Here is a 10,722-nt window from a genome sequence, read left to right as displayed (position 1 = left end):
TTTCTTTTGTACTATGAATAGTTAACAGGCATAGGAATACCATACAAAGTAGTTCAAGAACTGAACTTAATTTACCCTTAAATGCGATCATAACATCTCTAACCAAATATTTTAAGTTGCAGCATTATAAGTTTTTGACTGCTGACCATCATGAATTTTAGTTCATTTCTATTATCTATCACCTTTTAAAAACCATTTATTGAACATTTATGTGCTAGATATCATCTTTTAGGCTAATCTTTTAAACCTCATTTGAATTTATTGCTGATAACTGGCTTAAACCTTTTTAAAAATTCAACAGAAGTTTACTGAGTGTCTGCTATGTTCTTGTATACTTTTCAATGCAAGGGATATCTGGGACATATATTTATATCCTGCATGGCAAAATGTTTTAAAATTAGAAGTATTATTGTTTTCAGTAAAATTAAGGGGCATTTAAAGAAATGAATATGAAATTTCAGAGTAAATTGTAAGAAATCTGTAGCCTCCACACTTTTAGGTGATGGCTGACAATTTAAATGTGAAAAATAGAATTTTTGTTTTCAAGTTAGCAAAGATGAGTAATCATGATATCAGGCTGGTGAAGGTGCAATGAACTTACACTCAGAAAAACTATTGGAGAGAATAAAATCTTGTAAAAAATGTCTTTCTGGAAGGCAGTTTAGAAATACTTAAAGCTTATAAGACATTCCATATTCTTTTAATGAACATTCTTGTGTAGAAAAAATTAATAATAAGCAAGTTCATTTTAGTAATGCATAGACTTTTTAAGAATTATGTTAAAATACAGATTCTGACTAAGGATTCTAATTTCTAAGTACTAATAAGGAATACTGATTCTTTGAGCAGCAAAGGTTTTTTATATGTTATAGAGTTCTTTGTGTAGCAAGAATTTATGTATTTCTTTTTAAACATTTCTGTTAAAAATGTAAATAAAACAAAAGAACAGAAATACCTGGAAAAAACTTAAAAATATTAGTAGCAAATTTTTTTAAGTTCAGTGCATAAGATAGCATATAGTTTTCTTCTTTGTAAATGTTTAAAATTCTCAAAATTTCTATAAGCAACATACATTATTTTTATAATCTGAAAAGATAATCATTATAAAATATTGTTTTTGAAGGTACTTACTCTTCTGGATCTTCTACTTTCCCCAAAGCATTTTTTGTGATATTTGTTATTCCTGGACTGCACCAAGGTACTAAGAAGTTCCCTGTTTGTGTGGGTTGACTTACCATGTAGGTCGTTCCCCTTCACTTGCTACTTCAATTTAGATTAGAGTAAATGAAGCCAGCCTCTGCGTCATCGTTGAGGAGAAAGGGAAAATTCCAAACAGGCATCCTTAAGACTGTACTTTTGGGTTACCAATGCCATTTCATAAACCTAGGGCAGGGATGACAAGTTAAGTTAAAAAATCGAAGGCATCATCATGAGAAATGATAGCCATCAGTTTTTAAAAGAGGATTTCTATTGTCACTCCTCTTCTATTGGAAAAAACAATCACATCTTATCCTTGGTCCTAGAAGAAATAAAAAGGAAAGTGATATTTGCGTTTTGGGCTTTACCTTTCTTCAGTAAATTTTATGTAAAGGAGAATATTTAAATTAGAAGAAAGATCACAAAAACTGGTGATAGTAGAAAGGATTATATGGAGGTAATATTAATTTCAAATGTTTTCGTGTGCCTTTCAATTAACGAAGTTTAAAAGTAATGGTTTCTTTTTCAACTAGAAAGCTTGAAAACTATTTTCTAAAACTCACATTTCCATGCTCAAAATATAACATATTTTCCTCTGACCCACATTCATGAAATAAGGGCATCTGTCCTTTGCTGAAGTTGACTCAGTCTCTGAATGGGAATAGTAACAATGTCTGCAGATAAGCCTTTCACAGCCCTTCATTTCCCCTGGATCTGAGTTCTGTCCCCTGTGCTTTCACTTTAAGTGCATTTGGGAAATGTGTGTGTGTGTGTGTGTGTGTGTGTATTTGAAGTTGGAAAAGGTGGTTTTTTTTTTTCCTCTAGCAGTTATGAAAATAAAAGCTGTGATTCTCTATTTTTCCCCTGTGAATCTATTGCTGGGCCAAAGCCAGCTCCCCTAAAGGAATTCTTTCCTGAGATTTCCTCAATGGATGGACAGTGCCCCAAGGATTCATCATTTCATGAGTTTATTTCAAACATCTGATACTTCTTTTCTTCCCTTTGACCAGGGATTCTTGTCCATCTGTCAACACAGTCCATTTGGCAAGCAATTCTGAGCCTATTTTGTGTACCAATTTGCATTCTTTACATGGGTCCAGAAGTCTATAGATCTGACAACTGCCTTTTCACTTTGCCATACAAATACTAGGGGTTAATATTTATTGAAAGCTTGTTTTTGTTATGCAGTAAGATGAGTGATACCTATGAATAAACTCTTAACTTCCATAATAACCCAATATGTTAGAAATTACTATTATTTTACAGGTAAAATCATTGAAATTGAAATTTTAATTAATTTAAAACTTCATATGTAATAAATGGAAATGTTGACAGAGCCTGAGTTCTTAAGTACTAACTGAAGCATTTCTTTGCATTTTTATTTGGCAGGTAGGGAAACAATATTTATTGATAACATCTCATGCCCGGCACAGTGACAAATTCTCACATAAAAATAATTTTATTTAATTTTTACAACACCCTGTATGCTAAATAAAACTGCTTCAATCTTAAAAAAAATCTGACTATCAAAGTATATCTCTTTATACAAAATTGGAAGATTCAGAAAATTTAAGGGACATAAAAATTACTGATAATATATCAAACAGACACAAATTCAGATAAAAACCTGGCATATTTCCTCTGGTTGTTTTTGTTTTAGCAATTTTTTTTTCATGTCTATGAGGTCATATAGCACTTACAATTTGGTATTACATTTATATAAACATTTTCTCATGTAATTAAAACTTTTTCTTTTATTCTTGTATTTTAGAAAGCATTTACTTTATTTTAATGATACAGTTCAATAAATTTGCTAGGTTCTTCCCAGTACTCATTTATTAAACATAAATTTGAAAGGGTGAAATGAGTGAACAGGGTCCAAAGTATAAATTTCTAGTTACAAAGTCCTGGGGATATGGTGTTCATTTTGCAATACATATAAATAACAACTCATTATGTTGTACACCTGAAACTAATATAATGTTATGTGTGAGGTATATTTCAACTTAATGTTATATGTCACTTTAAAAAAAAAAGGTATGCACAGTGGAGGTGGAGAGATGTTACAAATAACCTTGGATAAACATTTTTATTAGCTGTTATGTTACTAGAAACTACACATAGCCTAGAAACTAAATGTAGCCTATACATTATATCACATATAAGATCTTTCTTTCTAGTAACTGCTTTGGTCCATTATCTTACAATACAAATTAATTTTATGAGACAGATAAGAAGAGAACACTGCAAACAAAAAGAAAACATTAGAACTATCGCTTTAGAGAATGGCCTATATTTAAAAAACTAGCAACAACAAATGTTGGCGAGGCTGTGGAGAAAAAGGAACTCTCCTGCACTGCTGGTGGAAGTGCAAACTGATCCAACCACTATGGAGAGCTGTGTGGAGATTCCTCAACCTGCTAAAGATGGAGCTTCCATATGATCCAGCAATTCCACTCCTAGGTATTTGCTCAAAGGACACAGAAACATTAATTCAAAAGGGCACCTGCACACCTACATTTATAGCAGCACTATTTACAATAGCTAAGCTATGGAAACAACCCAAATGCCCAAAAATATAGATGATTGGATCAAGAAGATGTGGTACATATACACCATGGAATATTACTCAGCAATCAAAAAAGATAAACTCATGCAATTTGCATATTGTATGCTAAATAAAACTGTATCAATAAGGATAGAGCTGGAAGGGTTCATGCTCAGCAAAATAAGCCAGAAGGAAAAAGAAAAATACTAGATTGTTTCACTCATAGCAGGCACTTAGAAAACCTAAATAAGGGACCAGGAAAACACCTAATTATAATAAAGTAAAAATCAAAATCAACAAGCAAGTATAAAGCAGAGACACACTGTGGGGGGGGAGGGGAGAGAGTAGGATCAAAATAAGGGGGGTGGGAATTCTATGGGGACTATAATCAAGATGAAAATACATACATTGTGCAATAATGAAAAATGATGTAAAAAATGTATAAAATAAAAAAACACAAAATATAAAAAAAATTAAAAAAAGAACTCTCACTTTAGATATTAAGATCACTCTTCTTTTGTAGATAATGTTGTGAAAAAATTAATAAAAGAAAGAAATATTTGCATTAAAAACTTTAATAATAGTGTTATTTTTAAATTTTCTGAACTTAAAATAATGCAATAAAAATCTTTGGATTTAGCTATTTGTTTAATTTTAGAACATGTCCTAGAATAGATTGTTTTAAAGAAAAATATAATGTGAAAAGATATAATGTTCTCAATACATATTGTCAAATTGCTTTCCAAAATATATTCTTTTTTTTTTTTTTTAAATATTAAATTTTATTTTTATATCCCCCATACAATTGCAAACGCCCCATTCTGACCCCAATCCTTCCCTCCCGCCCCCCACCCCCAAAAGGTCTCTGGTTCATAGTTTTTTGTTGATTTTGATTTTCACTTTCTTATATTCATTTTCCTGGTCCCTTATTTAAGTTTTCTAGATTCCTGCTATGAGTGAGACCATCCGGTATTTTTCTTTTTCTTTTGGCTTATTTCGCTGAGCATGATCCCTTCCAGTGCCATCCATGTTGCTGCAAATTGCATGTGTTTATCTTTTTTGAATGCTGAGTAATATTCCATGGTATATATGGCCACATCTTCTTGATCCAGTCATCTATTTTTGGGCATTTGGGTTGTTTCCAAAGCTTAGCTATTGTAAACAGTGCTGCTATAAACATAGGAGTGCAGGTGCTCTTTGGAATTGATGTCTCTGTGTCCTTGGGTAAATACCTAGGAGTGGAATTGCTGGATCATATGGAAGCTCTATGTTTAGTAGGTCCAGAAATCTCCACACAGCTCTCCATAGTGGTTGGACCAGTTGCACTCCCACCAACAGTGCACAAGAGTTCCTTTTTCTCCACATCCTCGCCACATTTGTTGTTGCTAGTTTTTTTAATATGTGCCATTCTCACTGGTGTGAGATGGTATCTCATGGTAGTTTGATTTGCATTTCCCTGATTACAAGTGATGTTGAACATTTTTTCATATGTCTGTTGGCCATTGCATTTCCTCTTCAGAGAGTTTCTTTTAGCTCTTCTGCCCATTTTTTGACTGGATTATTTTCTTTGTTGTTGCTGAGTCTCATCAGCTCTTTGCAGATTTTTGTGATCAGTCCTTTATCATTAGTGTTGGGTGCAAAAAATGTTCTCCCAGTTGGTGGGGTTTCTCTTTGTTTTTGTTATTGTCTCTTTTGCTGTGCAGAAGCTCTTTAATTTGATGTAGTCCCAGCTGTTTATCTTTCTCTTCACTATCACTGCTTTGGGTGATGTGTCTGTAAAGATGTCTTTGATGTGCAAATCCGTAGTGTTTCGCCTATATTCCTTCTATTAATTTTATGGTTTCAGGTCTTATGTCTAGTTCTTTAATCCATTTTGAGTTGATTTTTGTGTATGGTGTGAGGTAGTGGTCAAGCTTCATTCTTTTGCATGTAGCGACCCAGTTTTCCCAGCACCATTTATTGAACAGACTTTCTTTGCTCCAATGCATAGTCTTTGCTCCTTTGTCAAGATTAGTTGACCATAAATCTGTGGGTTTATTTCTGGATTTCTATTCGATTCCATTGGTCTGTATGTCTGTTCTTGTGCCAATACCATGCAGTTTGATGATTATGGCTTGTAGTATAGTTTGAAGTCTGGGAGTGTGATGCCTCCATTTCCTTCTTTTTTTCAGTAGAGCTTTGGCTATTCGGGGTTTTTGGTGATTCCATATGAATTTCATCAATAATTGTTCTATTTCTTTGAAGAATGCCATTGAGATTTTGATTGGAATAGCATTGAATCTGTATATTGCTTTTGGTAGGATGGCCATTTTAATAATGTTTATTCTTCCAATCCATGAGCAGGGGCTGTCTTTCCATTTCTTTGTGTCTTCTTCTATTTCTTTTAACATGTTTTATAGTTTTCTTTGTATAGGTCCTTTACCTCTTTAGTTAGATTTATTCCCAAATATTTGATTTTTTTTTGTTTCGATAATAAAAGGGATGGTTTTTTTGATTTCTTCTTCTTCAGATTTATTTTTGTGTATAGGAAGGCTACTGACTTTTGCGTGTTGATTTGTATCCTGCCACTTTACTGAATTGATTGATGAGTTGAATTAGTTTTTCTGTGGAGATTTTGGGTTCTCTATGTATATTATCATATCATCTGCAAATAGTGATAGTTTGACTTCTTCTTTCCTATTTGGATTCCTTGGATGTCTTTCTCTTGTCTTATTGCTCTGGCTAGGACTTCCAGTATTATATTGAAAAGCAGTGGTGAGAGTGGACATCCTTGTCTTGTTCCAGATCTTAATGAATTGCTTTCAGCTTTTCACCATTGAGAATGATACTGGCTGTTGGCTTGTCATAGATGGCCTTTATGATGTTGAGGTATGTTCCTTGTATCCCAAGAATTTCAAGGGCTTTTATCATGAATGGGTGTTGCACTTTGTCGAAAGCTTTCTCAGCATCTATTGATATTATCATATGGTTTTTATATTTCTTTTTGTTGATGTGTTGGATAACGTTGATTGATTTTCGGATGTTAAACCATCCTTGTGCCCCTGGAATGAATCCAACTTGGTCGTGGTGAATTATCTTATGGATACATTGTTGGATTCTGATAGCTAAAATTTTATTGAGGATTTTTGCATCAGTGTTCATTAGGGAGATTGGCCTATAGTTTTCCTTTTTTGTGTTGTCCTTATTCGGTTTTGGTATTAGTGTAATATTGGCTTCATAGAACGTGTTTGGTATTGTCCCTTCCTTCTCAATTTTTTGAAGAGTTTGTGAAGGATAGGCACTAATTCGTCTCTGAATGTTTGGTAGAATTCATTTGTAAATCCATCAGGTCCTGGGCTTTTGTTTTTGGGGAGGTTTTTAATTACCATTTCAATTTCGCTGCTTGTAATTGGTCTGTTTAGGTGTTCTATTTCTTCTTTATCTAGCTTGGGTGATTGTAGAGTTGTAGGATTTGTCCATCTCCTCTAGATTGTTGAACTTGTTTCCATATAACTGTTCATAGTAGTTACTGATTATTCTTTTGATTTCTGCTGTGTCCGTTGTGATTTCTCCTCTTTCATTTATGATTCTGTGATTTGTGCTTTCTCCCTTTTTTCCTTTGTGAGCCTGGCTAGGGGTTTGTCTATTTTATTTATTTTTCAAAAACCAGCTCTTGGTTTCATTGATCTTTTGGATTGTTTTTTAGTTTCAATTTCATTTATTTCTGCTTTGGTTTTATTATTTCTTTTCTTCTACTGTTTTGGGGTTTTTTGTTGTTCTTTTTCTAGATCTTTGAGCTTCGAGATTAGGTTGTTTCTTTGAGTTCTTTCTTGTTTTTGATGTGAGCTTCTATTGCTATATATTTTCCTCTTATACTGCTTTTGCTGGCATCCCATACATTTAGGATATTGGTGTCCTCCTTGTCATTCAATTCAAAGAATTTTTAATTTCTTCTTTGATCTCCTCGTTAGTCCAGTGGTCTTCCAGTAGTGTGGTTTTTAATCTCCATGAGGTAGGATAGTTCCTTGCCTTCTTTTTATGATTTATTCTAGTTGATGCCTTCGTGGTCAGAAGATGGTTGGTATGATTTCAATCTTGGTGTATCTGTTGATGTTTGTCTTGTGCCCCAGTATGTGATCGATCCTGGAGAATGATCCGGTGCGCTTGAGAGAAAATGTGTACTCCGTTTTTTTGGGTTTAGTGTTCTATAGATGTCTGTTAAGCCCAAATGCTCTAGGTCCTTATTTAGAGCTTAGTTTCTTTACTTATTTTTGTCTTGTTGATCTATCCATTGTTGATAGTGGTGTGTTGAAGTCTCCCACTACAATGTGTTTTCTCTGATGTCTGTTTTCAGAGAGGACAACAGTTGTGATAATTTTGGTGCTCTTCGTTGGTGAGTATATGTTAATGAGTGTTATTTCTTCTGAAGTATTGTCCCCTTAATCATAATGTAGTGACCACTGGGGTCTCTTTTATTTTGAGTTTGAAGTCTGTTTTATCTGATATAAGTATAGCTGTTCCTGCTTTCTTTTTTGTCCCATTTGCTTGTAGGATTGTGTTTCCATCCTTTGACTTTGAGCCTATTTTTATCTTTTGTAGCTAAATGTGTTTCCTGGAGACAGCAAAAGGTTGGGTTTTTGTTTCTTAATCCAGGCTGCAACTCTGTGTCTTTTTATTGAAGAGTTTAGTCCATTTACATTTAGAGTTAATATTGATATGTTAGCATCTGTATTTGCCATTATGTTTGTCTTTCCTTTGATTTTATTTATTATTCTTTTAATAACTTTTTTTTTTTTTGGTCTTCTTTCGTTGTTATTCGTCCCTCTGAGGTTTCTGGCTTTAGGATTCCTTGTAGTATTTTTTGGAGTGGGGTTTAGTCGCAATGAAATTCCGGAGTTTCTCTTTGTCTGGGAAGGTCCATATTCTTTCTTCATGGAGGAAAGAGAGCTTTGCGGGATAGAGTATTCTTGGTTGGCATCTGTTTTCTTGGAGTCTGTTGACTATGTCCCTCCACTCTCTCCTTGCCCGTAGTGTTCTTCAGAGAAGTCTGATGTCAGCCTGATTGTTTTCCTTTGAATGTTATCTGTTTCTTCCCTCTTGTCAGCTTCATTATTTTTTCCTTGTCCTGGATTCTTGGGAGCTTTCTATTATGTGTCTTGCTGTGTTTTTCCTTTCGTCGTGAAGTTTGTGTTCTTCTTGCTTCTTGTATATCAATTTCAGCTCCTTCTTCTCATTTGGGAAGTTCTCTTCAATTATATCCATGAATATTTTCTCTGTCCTACATCTCTTCCTCTCCTTCTGAATTCTATAACTCTTATATTTCCTTCCTCATGGAGTCAGATAGTTCCCGAAGTCTTTCTTCATTCTTTTCCTTCGTACTTCTCTTCCTTTTCTGTTTTGGTTCTTTTATTTCTGTGTCTTCAAGATTACTTATTCGTTCTTCCATTTCATCTATTCTGCTTTCATTGCTTTTCCAGAGTTCTTTAGTTTCCTCCATTATTCTTTGATCTCCTGCATTCTCTTACTTCCCTCTTTAGGGACTCAATTTCCTTCTTCTGATCGAATCACTTTTTTAATCATGGCAATTTTAAATTCTCTTTCTGGAAGGCCAGAAGTTCTCCAAGTGACTGTCGTTGCAATCTGGGGATGGTTTTCTTTTGTGTGTGCTTCTTTCCTGAGGATGTTAGGTTGCGGTGGTTCTTTCTACTCCCTACTGTCTGTTTTCTAATTTGTCGTATGCGTTGGGACACTGTGTTGCTCGACTGACTGACATCTTGGGTGAACTTCTCGCTCCCCTCTGGCTCTTCCAGGAGCCATCTCTGCTTCTGGGGGAGCTTTCTGCTGGTTTAGGCAGTTTTTACTGAAGGAATGTCCCTGTTCTCAAATGGCGAGCGGATGCAGTCCCTGCGCCTCCGGTTCAGGCACACTCTTCTGCACCCGGTCTGCCCCGGACGTGGGTGCCTGCTCCCTCTGTGGCTCAGACTGCGGTCGGAAGGGGCCTGGCGTGGAATAACTTCCCCGCTGGCCACTGGGTCCTCCAGAAACCTTCTGCCCTTTTCAAGCAGACTTAAGAAATGTCCTGTTTTATAGGGGTTAGTGACTTTTTTTTTCCTGTCGCTAGGTGCGCCAGAGATCTCTCCTATTGTCTTGGGGGGCTGTTTTTCGCTCCCCCCACCCGTGGGACAGAGAACAGAGCGGGAATGTAGGGTACACCTCAACAGCTTTGGGGTGCTGTGTCTCCTTGTGCCCCACCGTCGTGGAGAAACCACGCCCGAATTTTCGTGCCCCGGGTCTCAGTTCAAAGCCTCAGGTCCAGGACGCGGGCTGTAGCCCAGTTCAGTGGCGCGGGAATGGCGCCTTTTGCACCCGGCTCCCGTGCCTGGGCGCCTGGTTCCTGCTCACTCAGGAGGGACCTTCACCTCAGTGAGGACCTCCGTGCGTCTCCCGCAAGCCTAGTCGTCTCCCCGCAAGCCGAGGTCGCAGGCGCGGGACCTGGGCAGCCGCGATCCAGGTCTGCACTTGCTTTTCAAGCGCCCGAGCGCGCCAGCGTTTCCCGAGCAGGCTACCGGCAGCCCGGGCTGTGGTGCGTCTCCCGGGGTCTTTGTTCTTCTCTAATGGCGCCGGAGCCGTCGCTCACCGCCGCGGCGGATCCTGCAGGGTTTGCCTCAGCTCCCTCACGGGGTGTGGTGCTGCAATAGTTCCTTTCCACTCACAGTCCCGCCTTGCTGCTCGTTTGTTCTTGTGGTTGTTTTGGTGTGTTGTTTCCTCCCTCTGCTGGGGGAGAGTGCCGCCTCTGTGCGGGAGGGAGCAGGGTTCTGCGCTTCCCTCCCTTCTAGTCCTCTTTTATGGCACTTTCTTCTTCGGCAGTTCGCTGGCGTCACCCGTTTATCTTCCGTGTCCCAGTTCTCACTGGGACTGCCGCTTTTCCTCCCTATTCCTTTTTTAATGGAGATCTTACTCGCAGCGTCTCCTCGCCGCCATGTTGCTCCCCCCCCCAA

Source organism: Talpa occidentalis, unplaced genomic scaffold (genome assembly GCF_014898055.3).
Source record: "Talpa occidentalis isolate TD23 unplaced genomic scaffold, MPIMG_talOcc4v2.1 talOcc4.11, whole genome shotgun sequence".
Lineage (NCBI taxonomy): Eukaryota > Metazoa > Chordata > Mammalia > Eulipotyphla > Talpidae > Talpa > Talpa occidentalis.
The sequence above is the reverse complement of the archived record's forward strand: the minus strand, read 5'-3'. Positions refer to the sequence as shown.